The sequence below is a fragment of the Calonectris borealis genome, chromosome 4, assembly GCF_964195595.1.
Source record: "Calonectris borealis chromosome 4, bCalBor7.hap1.2, whole genome shotgun sequence".
Lineage (NCBI taxonomy): Eukaryota > Metazoa > Chordata > Aves > Procellariiformes > Procellariidae > Calonectris > Calonectris borealis.
Genome location: NC_134315.1, coordinates 76208151 through 76222526, shown reverse-complemented (window position 1 = coordinate 76222526; position 14376 = coordinate 76208151). Strand labels below are relative to the sequence as shown.

At 39.8% G+C, this 14376-nt stretch overlaps 1 long non-coding RNA gene across 1 annotated transcript in view; it reads right to left on the bottom strand.

The window, feature by feature from the left end:
* Positions 1 to 3382: 3382 nt before the first annotated feature.
* Positions 3383 to 14376, bottom strand: part of LOC142082225 (uncharacterized) — a 23287-nt gene continuing 12293 nt past the window's right edge. The window contains exon 5 of the long non-coding RNA XR_012673620.1: positions 3383 to 3945. This is a non-coding gene — a long non-coding RNA (uncharacterized LOC142082225). The remainder of the gene's footprint in view (positions 3946 to 14376) is intronic.

The window sequence follows — 14376 nt, the reverse complement described above, 5'->3', positions numbered from 1 at the left end:
TTATCAAGTCCACCTAAGTGCATCAAGACAAAAATAAAAAAGTTATACTTGTCCTAACAAATGTGTGTTTTGCTTTTCCTGAAAATGACGGACTTCATAATCTCAGGAGATAATCTGTTATAGTGAGAATATATTTGTGGGTTCACAGAGAACACACACACAAAAAACCCAACCAAAAGCTTTTGAAGATGTTTTCTTGCTAAATGGATTTTATAGCTATTGTAAGGGATGGGGCATTAGCTATTACTGTCAACAGTGAGCACTAGCAATACAGCCCCCAGCTCTGCTACAAATTTCCAAGCTGACTATGAACAAGTCTCCTTTTTGACAAGTCTATGTAGACCGAGTTCTGCAGGGAAAATACTCAATATGCATATGCAAAACACTGAGCACTGTTGGATCTTGAACTCATCTAGAATCTCTATTCTTTACTGTTGTACAGTTAAAGAATAGAAATGTTGTTTCATTTTCAAAAGATATGCATATAAGGCACTTGATTGCCATTGAGAAGTTCGATGAACAGGGAAGAAAGGGGAAACACAACTACACTGTAAATCACAGCTAATAATAATTGCTTTTGCAATTGCGTTTGCTCTACAGCAATGACACAAAGATCATTTCCTAGTCAATGCATTTATCACATGCTGATATCCACTGATGTACGGAGTTATAAAGAAGGTTACAAACAAGTAAGTATAGTCAAGAGTGGGGAAGTCAAATCAGGAAGATATGACTTCCAAATACAGAAGACTAACACACCGAGAGGCTGACTGAGGAACATACACTGAAATTCCAGAGAAGACAATCAAAAAGCTACTTTCACAGTGATTCATGTCCTGCTTAAGAACACGGCACAATCTGGTACTATGTTCCATATAGCGACAAATATGGCAGACACTGACAACCAAGGCATCAGCTAAATTAGCAAAACATACCAGTGACCTAATTGTTTCCATAACAATATAGGCATGATGTCAGCCTGGCTCTAGGGGTAAACCAGTGACTAATCTCACACTTGGTATCTACACCGACAGGACTCAACTATACCACACAAAGTTACAAATACAGTAACATCACTAAGACGTACAAAAGATATGAGGGGAAAAAAGCTTATGCTGGCATAAACGGTGAAATTCCACTGAGTAATATCACTGGACTACCAAATGCTGGCATTGTAGTCCAACACAATTAGCAAAAACAAAATATCCACCTGGCTTTGACAGCATTTATATAAGCAACATAATATTCCTGTAACACAGACTTAGGGACATTGCTGCAGGGCCAGTAACTTGATAGCAGGGTTCAAAGTTGGAATGTCCATAAAAATGTGTTAGTCATTGAAACAAAGCCTTATGACATACCAAGGATTTTACTCAAACCAGAATATATTTAATAACTAGTATGTCAGAAACAATCATTCTTTGCACAAACTATTTTTTCTTTCACTTACATTACAAATAACTCTCCTCCACCCACAGTTCTCAGCTAAGGATGAAACATGCTGTCAATTTTACAGATGAGTAAACTGAATCACATGGCTGACAAGTTTGACTTGTTTCTTAAAGATATGGATTTAAATAAAAAAGTCCTTCTCTGAAATAAATGGATTTTCACTGGCACAGAAGTAGGGTAGGTGAGAAAAGAATTTTTTTCTTGTATTTTTTTCTTGATCAGCATGGCAGTGGCAGGGTCAGTTACAGGATGAAGAAGTTTTCAGTTCTTTTTTCTGTCTGAAACAGACGTTCCCTCTGGAGAACTCACCATCAGACAGACAAATGAGAATCACAACCCCTTCCTGTGCGAGGCAAAGCACCAAAAATTACACAGATCTCAAGATAGTTGTTCAACTCCCAGTCTCTCACAACTCAAACATTCTGACATCTAGATTCACATATTTCCTCCGAGCACACTTAAGAGAGAAATGTCATTCTCCTGAGAAGCCACATGTGGAATCTGAAGTGGAGAAAGTTTAAAAAAAAAAAAAAGCTTGGGCTACTGAAAGGAAAAACAGACACTGTACTGCACTGTGGCAATGCTATTGTTTGTCAGCCTTAAGCAATAAAGTATCATGGGCATAAACATGCCATGGAAAGTTCTCAAGGAAAACCAGTCTGGTCTCTTAATGGTAGGAGAGAATATCAGGGAGGAGAACTAAGAGCTCAATAATTAAAGCTGAGCATAGGCTTTTGTTTAAGAAAGGAGTTTCAAGGCTAAGCCTACGTACTGCTTCATGTACCTCCAAACTTCAGTCAAATTGTAAAGATACCCCTGCCAGTTTTAAACTGCCTTGTTCGAGTACTAGTGCAGCCACATCAGCACAAAGCTTATTAATTCTGAAACGCAGGCTCAATCTCAGTAAAAACTTTACTAAGTAAAAACTAGGCACGCATTTTTGAAAGAGAAGTGACACATATGTGAAGCCACTAGGTCAAAGTATTCCTGAGATTGGAACACGCAGGAAAAAAAAAACCAATCTAAGAGTATGTGAATTTTACTGGTGAAAATACCCATTATTCTTATTTTTCCTCCTATTCACTATGAGTAAGGCTGTTTACTATTGAGCTGAAAATGTCACAGAAGAAATGCAATCACAGTTTTTGAAAATTTTAAACTCCAACCTGGGAATGAAATGGAACCTTTGTACAAAGCAATACAACTTCTCTAATTTCAATGGAACTACAGCTGCTTATGTTTAGAGCCAAAAATAGTCCACTATAGTTTCTGCCCTTGGAAAGCGCTGTCCTATATTTGCTTCAGAGGAGTTGCATGGTTTAAGTAGGCACTTCAAATTTATTTTCAGTCAAGATGGTGGAGAATAACCACATTCATTTAGTTAGTGATCAGTTCTATTGCTAAAACTGACAGAAATCTTACTCTCTCTTTTGCTAAGCCTCTCTTATTTTAGAGGAAGCTGAAGTTGTTATAGCTGGGCAAGCCTCTGCAGTTACATGAATGTCACAGTTTTTTTCGGATCCCAGGAATACAGCAATGGTCACTTCAGATCATTTATTCATTCAGAGAACTTCTGCACTTCATGTGACAGAAGGTAATACTTGATGGCTCAGTGGATGATCATAAATGTTCATAGTACAAATAAATACACTTAATAATACTATGCTGCATATGACAGGCACATATGTTTCCTCCTACAATTTAGTTAGCTTTACTGCTAGTGTGAAGGATAAAGACAGGGGTAAATCCATTCATTCTCTTTTGACAGAAGAGCAAAATAAACATTCTACAAAGGCAGATTAACTCTTTTTTACCCATGATGTCTTCAAAGAATATCTATACTCAATATGATGGGGTTTTTTTAACTTTAAAAGACGGCTCAGATATGAATGCTCCATTTATTATCAAAAGCATTGCTTACTATGATCCTGTCTTCCTGCATGGAGGCATTAAAGTGCAGTTCAAAATCCAGTTGTTTTCTATTCGGTGGTCTTTTTGCATTCTATGAAACAGACGCAAACTTCATCTGCTTACAGTAAGCTCAGCGTACAGGTAAGTGTAAAGATCTGAGTTCTGAAAACATATATAAGGACAAATGCGAATTAGAAAAAGAATTAAAACATGACATAAGACAGTAGTTACTCTCACGACTGTTGCATAATTCCGTATGGCTTGGAAACATCATTAACAAAGGAATTGTGCCTAAGGGAGCAGTCTACGTTTGCAAATAAAACGAGCTGTCAACACTGGCAGTTACACCCACTGCTGGCAATTGAATATTCAATAAGGAAGACCAAAGAAACCTCTAGTGAACATCTAAATAGACTAATATGTTAGGCAGCGTATCTGGAGGCAGGGGGAAACGATGCTGGCATTGGGAAAGGATAAAACCAAGAGACTAGAGAATCCTCAGATACCAAACCACACTGAGCATATGCTCCAGCCAACACGTGTATCTGTGGAGTTGCGTCTCCAGTATACCGAGTCATGCAACTGTCACGAGAAAAGATAAAGAAACACGAGATGAAAAGGTTTACAGACCTGAAGACAAACAGCTAAAATTCCATCTGTGTATGAACTGGAGGCTAGTGTACCTTTGGATATTGGGATGCTCAAGATGGAAAGAGAAGAAATTGTAGACTGAACCCTTTATCTGAATAAAATGCATTTGCAATGAATTGATGCTGCAGTATTCTTCTCAAAGCATTTTGGCAGGCTGAATTAAGCATAGATAAAGTCTGAGGTGGAATGCTCCTTGCATAAGCCAAAAATTAAGAGTTTTTTTTGTTTGGTTTGGTTTTTTTTTCCCAGATTATCTTCTGAGTCATAGGAGAACACTAAATTTTTTGACAATTTATAATTTAGGAAACAAAATAAATTTACAGACATTGAAGGCGTGAATAATAACCATAAGGAATAGGTCATATGCTCCTAATGGAGCACAGTCAGAGCCAAAACTTTTAATGAGATTTGCTCCAAACTTCAGTATAATCAAGATATAGAAGTTTTGTTCTCACAAATTTTGGCATAGTGCCTTTTAAGATGAAGCATGTAAGTGGCAAGACCTTTTTATGCTCATCTGTAAGGTGTACTTATTGCAGTTATTACATTACTATGTTTAACATGATGTGAAGACTGGAGACCACAGTAAACAGCAAACATCCAGCAAGTACGTTCCAAAATTAATGATCAAACTGTTGAAATGCCAGACTGGAACAAGCGCCCAGCAATGAGTTGTTACTGACAGAAACTTTGCTTTTCACCGCTCAAGTCTTCATCAGACAGATGATTCCAAATAACAAGAGCAAGGTTTCTCATCTCTGAAAGCAAAGCTCAGTTCTCTTACTGAAAGGTTAACTCTGAAAGCATTTGTGTGGGTGGGCAATGAAACAAAGAAAATTTTCATTTGATAAAATTTGATATTCTTTGTAGAAACACATAATTCTATTTAGTGAAAGAAAGAGAGGCATCCAAGCCTCCATGATCACGTACTTTCCCTTGAATAAAATAAATGAATAAAAAACACACACCAAAAAAACATTGCAAACATAAGCTGGATTTGATTCAGTTTTATGTTTTTGGTAAATCAGTCCTTCCTTGTCCAATTTTTCTGGCATTACCATCCAGAGTGAAGAATATGGGAGAAAAATGCCTGTGTGGAGTCACTGAGACAGTAACTGGAAGGGGCTCTTCCTTCACAGGGCAGTCATGATAAATAGGAAAACAAAATACGCATTTCAGTGCTATTAGGACAGGAAATACCCCACTAAAGTTTTGTGACTGTATAATTACAAACTTCAATTTTTAAAAATAAGTTGTTCGTCTTCTTGACAGTCGTTGGACTTGGTTTGCAGTGAAGAAGTCTTGCAGAACTGCATTTACTTTATCATGTCGCTAACGCACGCAGGCAGACTTGTAGGACAAGCCCTGGTGCTTGGATTGCTTTGCTTGCCCTTCTTTGCTTCAACAGCTTGCAGTGCTGCTGAAATACACTCCCTGCACCAGCATGCTGCTGATGAGCTCACTCCCTGGCAGGTCACAGCAATCTCTTGTGCATATGCCTGTGAAGCTAAGGCATAATTTATTCTAATATTTAGAATATAAAGTTAACACATCAAAGCAGATTTGGACAGGGATCCTTTCAACGCCTTCCTGTGCCACACCTTAATTGTCTTAAGAGAGTGAATGATGCATTATGTGGTTTATTTCCTTTCCTTCTTCCCTTCACCCGAGCTGAACATGTTATTTCTAGCATTCTTGCATACTAAAGCAGTCATAAGTGAGAGAAGTTATGCAAACTTAAAAAAATTAAATCTGAAGTAACGAAGTACTCATCAAACTTTGCCATGTCATCTAAATGAGCTTTCTTCAAAAGCACAGCCATCTTCCCCATTCTTCAGGGGATAAGGGAGGATACGACTTGGCACTAAATAAATAAATACAGTAATAGGAACTGTTTCAATACAGTACCACTCTCTATTGTAGAGTGCAATGTTTCTATGAAAAAAGAGATCTCCTACAGTTTCTAATTGTTCTACTGATATGCTTTTCTTAGTCTGGGAAGTAAGACATCATAAAACAAAATCGACCTGTATATATTCATGCAAAATTGAACAGTTTTTGGGTTAACTCAAATCACAATCCACATTAAAAAAAAAAAGGTGCTTATTACAAACTGCAAGCAGTGTATTTGTCTCGCTGGGAACTATCTGTCCAGAGGACTGTATGGTTTTCATTTGTTATTAAAATGAAACTGAGCATCTGTTTTGGATCTAGACCTAAAGTGGAGCAAAATAAAGAACAAAGATTGGCACTTTTCTTAAGCAATAAAATGGGGGGGGTGGGGGAATAATCAGAGGTTATTATCTAAATAGAATCATAGAATCATAGAATCATTAAGGTTGGAAAAGACCTCTAAGATCATCGAGTCCAACCGTCAACCCAGCACCACCATGCCCACTAAACCATGTCCTTAAGTGCCTCATCTACATGCCTTTTAAATACTTCCAGGGACGGTGACTCCACCACTTCCCTGGGCAGCCTGTTCCAAGGCCTGACCACTCTTTCAGTAAAGAAATTTCTCCTAATGTCCAGTCTAAACCTCCCTTGGTGCAACTTGAGGCTATTTCTTCTCATCCTATCGCTAGTTACTTGGGAGAAGAGACCAACACCCAACTCGCTACAACCTCCCTTCGGGTAGCTGTAGAGCGCGATGAGGTCTCCCCTCAGCCTCCTCTTCTCCAGACTAAACAGTCCTGGTTCCCTCAGCCGCTCCCCATCAGACTTGTGCTCCAGGTCCTTCACCAGCTTTGTTGCCCTTCTCTGGACACGCTCCAGCACCTCAATGTCTTTCTTGTAGTGAGGGGCCCAAAACTGAACACAGTATTCGAGGTGCGGCCTCACCAGTGCTGAGTACAGGGGCACGATCACCTCCCTACTCCTGCTGGCCACACTATTTCTGGTACAGGCCAGGATGCCGTTGGCCTTCTTGGCCACCTGGGCACACTGCCGGCTCATGTTCAGCTGGTTGTCGGCCAGCACCCCCAGGTCCTTTTCCTCTGGGCAGCTTTCCAGCCACTCTTCCCCAAGCCTGTAGCGTTGCCTGGGGTTGTTGTGACCCAAGTGCAGGACCCGGCATTTGGCCTTGTTGAACCTCATACAGTTGGTTGGCCTCGGCCCATCGATCCAGCCTGTCCAGGTCCCTCTGCAGAGCCTTCCTACCCTCCAGCAGATCAACACTCCCACCCAACTTGGTGTCGTCTGCAAACTTACTGAGGGAGCCCTCGATCCCCTTGTCCAGATCGTTGATAAAGATATTGAACAGAACCGGCCCCAAAACTAAGCCCTGGGGAACACTGCTCGTGACCGGCCGCCAACTGGATTTAACTCCGTTCACCACAACTCTCTGGGCTTGGCCGTCCAGCCAGTTTTTTACCCAGCGAAGAGTGCACCTGTCTAGGCCGTGAGCCGCCAGCTTCTCTAGGAGAATGCTGTGGGAGACAGTGTCAAAGGCTTTACTGAAGCTCAGGTAGACCACATCCACAGCCTTTCCCTCATCCACTAGGCGGGTCACCTGGTCATAGAAGGAGATCAGGTTGGTCAAGCAGGACCTGCCTTCCATGAACCCGTGCTGGCTGGGCCTGATCCCCTGGTTGTCCCGGACATGGCTCGTGAGCACCCTCAAAACGAACCACTCCATAATCTTCCCCGGCACCGAGGTCAGGCTGACCGGCCTGTAGTTCCCCAGATCCTCCACCTGGCCCTTCTTCTAGATGGGCATCACATTGGCAAGCCTCCAGTTGTCCGGGACCTTCCCAGTTAACCAGGGCTGCTGGTAAATGATGGAGAGCGGCTTGGCAAGCTCCTCCACCAGCTCCCTCAATGACTCCACCTCTCCATTCTTTCAAATACAGAGATTATTGAAGAGATTATCCAAGCTGCTGAAACCTGGCGAAGCCTCAGATAACTACTACAAATTTAATATTGTAATAATATTTCTAAAGGGTTAATGGAAAGACCTGAGATATGGATGGATTAATCTGACATCAGTGCAGACCAAAGTAGAAGATGTGAAAGAGTTAAAGGATATTAGCATCACAAATACCAGTCACACAGAAAAGGCACCAAACACAGCAGGTGTACTCCTTGATTCAGTCAGAAGTTCTATTACAAACCAAATACATCATCATACCCTTAGCCTTTTCAAAAGCACTGGACCTAGTACCACCTGAAATTTTTGTTAAAACAGGATGACGGCAGTGATTTTTATTTTAGCAGAAAAGAAACACAAAGCTAACTGGCTTGAAGCCAAAGTTAGGTAAAGTCACTCTAGAATAAATGCATACATTTAAAGTGAGGGTAATTAACCACTGAGACAACCTAGCTAAAGGCAAGACAGAGTCATTGTCATTTGACATGTTTAATATGGAAATGAGATCCCTGGAGATGGAATCGCAGAGCTGTGGGCCTCTCAGGCAAACACACTACCAGTACTCTTCCTTCTCTTCTGTATAGAAAACAATGTAGTTTGAGTATGTTTGCTCATAGCTGCAGCAGAGTAACATGGAGAGATTTCTTTCTTTCTCTCTTGGTTTGAGCATATTTTACAGTAACATATGTTTGGCAAAAGGCTGGCATAAACTTTGGATCCCAAAAGACAAATACCATTTATTAATTAATGCAGAAATCCTAACCCGATTAATTTTGTTGTTGAGTCTGTATAACATGTTGATGATGTAAGAACTACTATAAATAAAATAGGGTCAGATAATTAGGGAATTCCAAACTGGGGTTCAGATACTCCAGTGGGGTATAGTAAAAAGCCCACAAGAGAGAGAATCAGATTTAGATAAGGCCAAAGTGTTCTTGTATGATTAGAAGGAGAAATATTACAGAGTGTAGTGTCAGCAGGAGAAAACAATTCAACAGATCAAAGGAAACTGAAGCTCAAAGTCCTTGCCATATATACACTGAGCCAGAGAGGGGTGACACTGCTTGAAATACGGACTGGCAACCAGCAAAACTACCATAAAAACCCTGTTTATAGAAAATAACCACAGAACTATTGCTCACGTCTCAGTTCAGCAAAAACACATATACAAATATTTGATATGAAGATTTTGGAACCCAAGTATGGTGAAGGCTTAGAATTTTTTTCATCAAAAATGTAAAATATTGAAAAGACCATCAATGGCCCTGTAACAAAAGCATGAGGGATGCAAGAATAAGCTTTAATGATAACATAGAATTAGAAGCCATCATAAAAACAGAGGGCTGGGTATCATCTATGATGAATCAGATGTATCTCAGAACTTCAATAACACAGGTGAAGTGAAATTCAGTAATTCACAGTGAAGGGTCATGCATTTGTGGATTAATCAAAAATACTTATGCTATTAGAAGACGTTTCTAAATTTGAAGAATGACAATGAAGGAAGGATTTGAATGCAATAGCTGATCTTATGAAGACTATAAAATACATGATCTTCTGAAGTATCAGGAAAAGTATTTCTAGTAAAAGAAAAAGATTAGTATTACTAAGCGTTCATTTAATACCAGCAACAGCCCTAACAACTCATGTTGAGGAAAAAGATGAATTCACTATATAGGAAGCGCAGAGAAAAGCTACAGATTGACCTGGGGAATACAGAACATATCACCTGACAGGAGAGTAGAAAAACTTGGCTTGTTTATAGTGATAAAGTAAAGACTTGAGGAGGTCATAAATGTTTCTTTTAAGTATGCTGTTAGAGAAATGGACACTAGCGCCATGTACAGTAGTAAACTAGACTGTTCCAAAACATTAGCTTGACCATTGCCTGCTGCTTAACTACCTAAGCAGTGAAAACACGGTTACTAAAAATCAGCAAATGGGAAGCGTTGTTCTCATTTAACAGCTTTCATGATGCTCAAATTACAAAGGCACACATAAAGCAGTCTTAATACTAGTTTGCTAAGCCAAAGAAATGAAGTCTTGGCAACAGTATTGCAAGAGTGGTGACAGGAAGGGGCAGAGGGGAGGAATATATCCTTGAAGCCATTCGTTGCCTTATTCAAACTTTTCCTTCTCCTCCTAGAGCAAGAAAGAATCCTTTGAAATATCACAACTTAATTTTTTAGAAACTCTCCAACTACGCCTTGCTTTCTATTTCTTTGACAGAAATGACCCATTGTCTATTAAGGCTTAGTGGGATATGATTTGCTGGAGCAATTTTTCTATACAAAACAATGAGCTAAATTCAACTTGGAAATAACATCAGGGACGAATGCCCATCACAAAACAAAAAATGTCAGTAAGAATCAATGATACTTGAGTGTCACTAAAGGAGAAAAGCATAAAACCAGGTGGGTTTTTTTATTTAGTCCTAATTGTCAAATAAAGGCCACAGCTGATGGATCGTTACATGCTCACAACTCATCATTTTACCTGTGATACACCAACAATGTTTTTGAAAAGACTCAACTTCTGTTGTCTAGACTGGCACTACACTATCAGATACATCTGAGAACACTTCCCTGCATCTGTCAAAAGTAGCAATAAGAAATAAATACATACATGTGTTAAATATGTGAAACTACCAGTGTCACGAACCTTGCTGCCAAGATGCAAGCAAAGCTGTAGAACAACCAACGATGACAGATTATCTCTTGTAAACCGTAACTTTATGCCCTGTGGTCAAGGACTCTCTGAGAGTGTTCCCAGTGTCAGTGTGTAAACATGTTTCTCTTGCAAACACATATTCTTGCCTATATGAACCCCACAGGTGTATCCATATATTCTTTAATACAGATTTACAAATGCACTGGCTGCTTCCAGGCTTTACGAGTAATTCTTTCTCATTTAAATGGCTTGTTAAAATTAAGAGTTACAACCAGAAATCTATGAGGGTTCTTTTTTTTAAATCGAGAAAATTAAAATTAAAATTAAAAAGACCTGGTAAAATAAAAAGTTTGTTCTTGGTCTGACCTAGAAAAACCTTTTATATTCTTAATGTCAGAAATAAAAATAAAAACATTTCATCATCTTCACATTTTCACTATGAAATACTTCATCAGAAATTGTCTAATTACTGGCTGCTTACAATCTCAACTAACACACAGAAAGACTACTGTATCACATACATACTACCAGGTATGCACGAGCACTGGAGCCAGCAGTCAGAACAACATAATTAGCCCAGAACAAAGCAACCTCGGATCATACTGTTTGCATGACATAAGACGTTTTTTGCATATACCTGATCATATATCAGTGTAAAACAGATCAGGCCAAAGCCACAGGACCTTTTTTTTCATGACAATGAGATAGCACAAAATAAGCCATTCAGAGACTACATGTACAAAAAAACTTGTATCTGCAAGTTACAAGACCGTACTAAGAATAATACTCTGCTTGTCAGCCGACGGAACAACTGATACCAACCACACGCAGCCCAAACGCATTGCAGTCTCACCTACCGATCTACCCATGCAATTAATAAGTAATATACTAGGCATGGCATGCCAAGTGGCCTCTATCACCCAAGCTTTCTACCAGCTTTTCTGACTCAGTGAGAATATAAATTGAGGTAAATTCTGCCCTTTTTAATGAGAACAAATCAGGTATCCGGAGATGTTCTGAACAAGCAAGAGACCTCAATTAAAGACCTGAGCTCTACCTGCATGGACGTTTCTGCAACCTACTGACACTGCATCTCTGCCATTTTGTTCAAGGACAAAGTTGATTTACATAATTTGTGATACACATAGATGGATTTCAATAGGAAAGACAATTATCCATGCTCATAAAATTAGCCAGTGCAGCCAAGAGACGTCAGATTTAAAATAATCATTTTCAGTGTCTAAGACACAACGCACCAACACATATGCAGTACTCTGAACATGGGCTAAACCATCGCCACTACTGCAAGCCACAGCACTCTTGATAGTTCTTGTTCGCCTTCTACTCAAAAATCTGCTGTTGCTCCCTTCCTCTCCAGGAGAAGGCTGGAAGAGCTCCATCAGCTTTAGAAGGTTACAGTGAGACCTGAATGAAGCGGAATGGCAGGAAGGGAGGATGACTTCCCCTCTTTCTCCCAATTTCTGTGCTCCGAGAACTCTACTTTTGCTTTTCATCGTCCTTCTTACTCAGTTCCTTTTTACTGTTATTGCTAATCAGACTTCTCCAATAACGAAGGACCCTCTAAATCTTTACATTTTGTTCGTGCAATAAAGTTGAAAGAAGGCTTGTATGCCTGTTTAAAGGGAGTCCTATTACTGTCTTTAAACTATTTTAAGAAGACTTCAAGCTAGCATTTCTTTCAACACTGAAGCATGGAGAACAAGATTAGGTATGTATTTGCTCTGATAAAAAGAGTTAGCAAGGGATTTATTACATTGCTAGTTCGTCTCGCAAGCTCTGCTTACAGCAGATGCTGACCCCTGTAGTCATAAATTCAACCCAACAACAGAATAGTGATTCAACTTCCTTTTTAATCAGACAGAGGAAAGTATCATTTCACTGGCATGTTGCTGGCTTGACAGCTGCTGGAGGAGCAGCTACCCAGCTGCTGAAAGTCCAAAGACTCTCTGGCTCCCCTTTTAATGAGGACTATGTGACATGAAAGAAAAAGAAGCCAAACTAAACAATGACATCTACCTGCCAATATTATGCAAGAAACATGATCATCTTCAGAAGACTTCCTATTTATAACCTCCTAACTACCACGCAACCCCAAATATGCTACACACTATGCAACAGAACTTCAGAGAAACCAGGGCCTGTGCCCTAAAGCACGTACACTGCAGTGGCTAGTGTAAAAAGGTATTACCCCTACCTACAAATTTTGTCTTCTGTATAGTCATGCAGCATATTTTCTATGCTGTTAGCTATTTAGTTTGCCCCCAACATCAATAGGTATCAGTCATACTTTTGGCACATGAATTCACCCACACAACTTTTCTCATCACTGTTCAGATTAAAAATCTAGCCTTGAAATTAAATGGAAAGTCTTATGTTTGCTCATCTTCCACCCTAATTACTCAAACCAGCGATGACTGTTAATGCTGCACAGCTCCACAAACCAGATCTATTTAATCCGTCACACAGCTTCCGTTTTACATTTAAGGATTCCCAACATTTGACACATACACTTATCCATAATCCATTTTATATCCATTAAGGAGCGGATGACTGCATGTAACTTCTCGAGAGCCTCCTTCTCTGAAGGAGAAAGTGCAGCTTGATTACAAGCCACCTGTGTATTTTATTCCACCAATGAAAGTTGGCAGGCAGTGGAAGGACTGTTTAAGTTTATAGTCACAAGCTGGCAAACCCTGAAGAAGGTGAAGTGCTAAATCGGTGCACCTGCTTGCATGCTGTAACTCTTTGGGAGCACGCCCCTGGTACAGAAATAGCCAGCAAGCTGTTTATGAGGTGGAGTGATTCAGAGGGCAGACTAATCAAAAAAAACCAAAAAATATCTTTTTCCCAGCCAAAATCAATTCCTTGATCTGGTTCACTGTGTAGCCACATGAACAGTCCTGCTACACAACAGAGGAAGAAACAGAAGGTGGAAACAAATAGTCACGTCTGCTTCAGCCAGCTTAAACAGTCAAGCAAGAAATAAACAAAAAGCTGAACTACCAGTTGAAAAATAAGTAATGGAAAAGCAAACATCTTCTCCAAAATTGGGGAAAATTTATCCTGTGCAAGGGACCTGCACCAGTTCACTATACTGGTTGAGTCTAAATATTGTCTGAGGGCATTCTTGCCCAAAGATTAATTTCATTTTTAATAGACTAGCTAGGAATAGAAAAGCACATGAGAATGTAAACAAACTGGTCAGGTAATGGAGCTTGAAGATGCTTAACTTAACTACAGAAACAAAATTAATCAATGATGCCTGGCATCAGGTGAAGGCAGCTAGCCCATAAAAACAAATTTGTTACAACAATGTTGGTGTGTTTCGCATTAGACATGAAGTGTTGTTGACCAGGTCTGACTGCTACTTTGACATAAACAAAAGCTAAATGAAGGAGCCAAAGGACATAGGCAATTTGAGAAACTCTTTCTCTACATAGCTAGAGGATTTTATTTTATCATATATTCTACATAAAACACAATAGAAAAAGGTCACTCAGTAGTTTTAAAGTCACACATACGGAAACAGCAGACTTACCAGCCAGCTCTACAGTGTAACGCAAGGGAAAGAATATAAGGTGCTCTTCTCCCCGCTTAGCCTCATCTTACTGCTTTCTACCTACGAGTGGAATTCCACAGCAACATCAACCCATCCAAGAGAGAGCTGCTGCTGTCTCATCCTCCCTCTTGCTCCCATTTTGCAGTCCTGCCCCTTCCACTGCACTGGCACTACCACTGGCACAATCACTGGCACACACTGACCTAATTCAGGGCACTGACCAAAACCTAACCCTGCTGAAAGA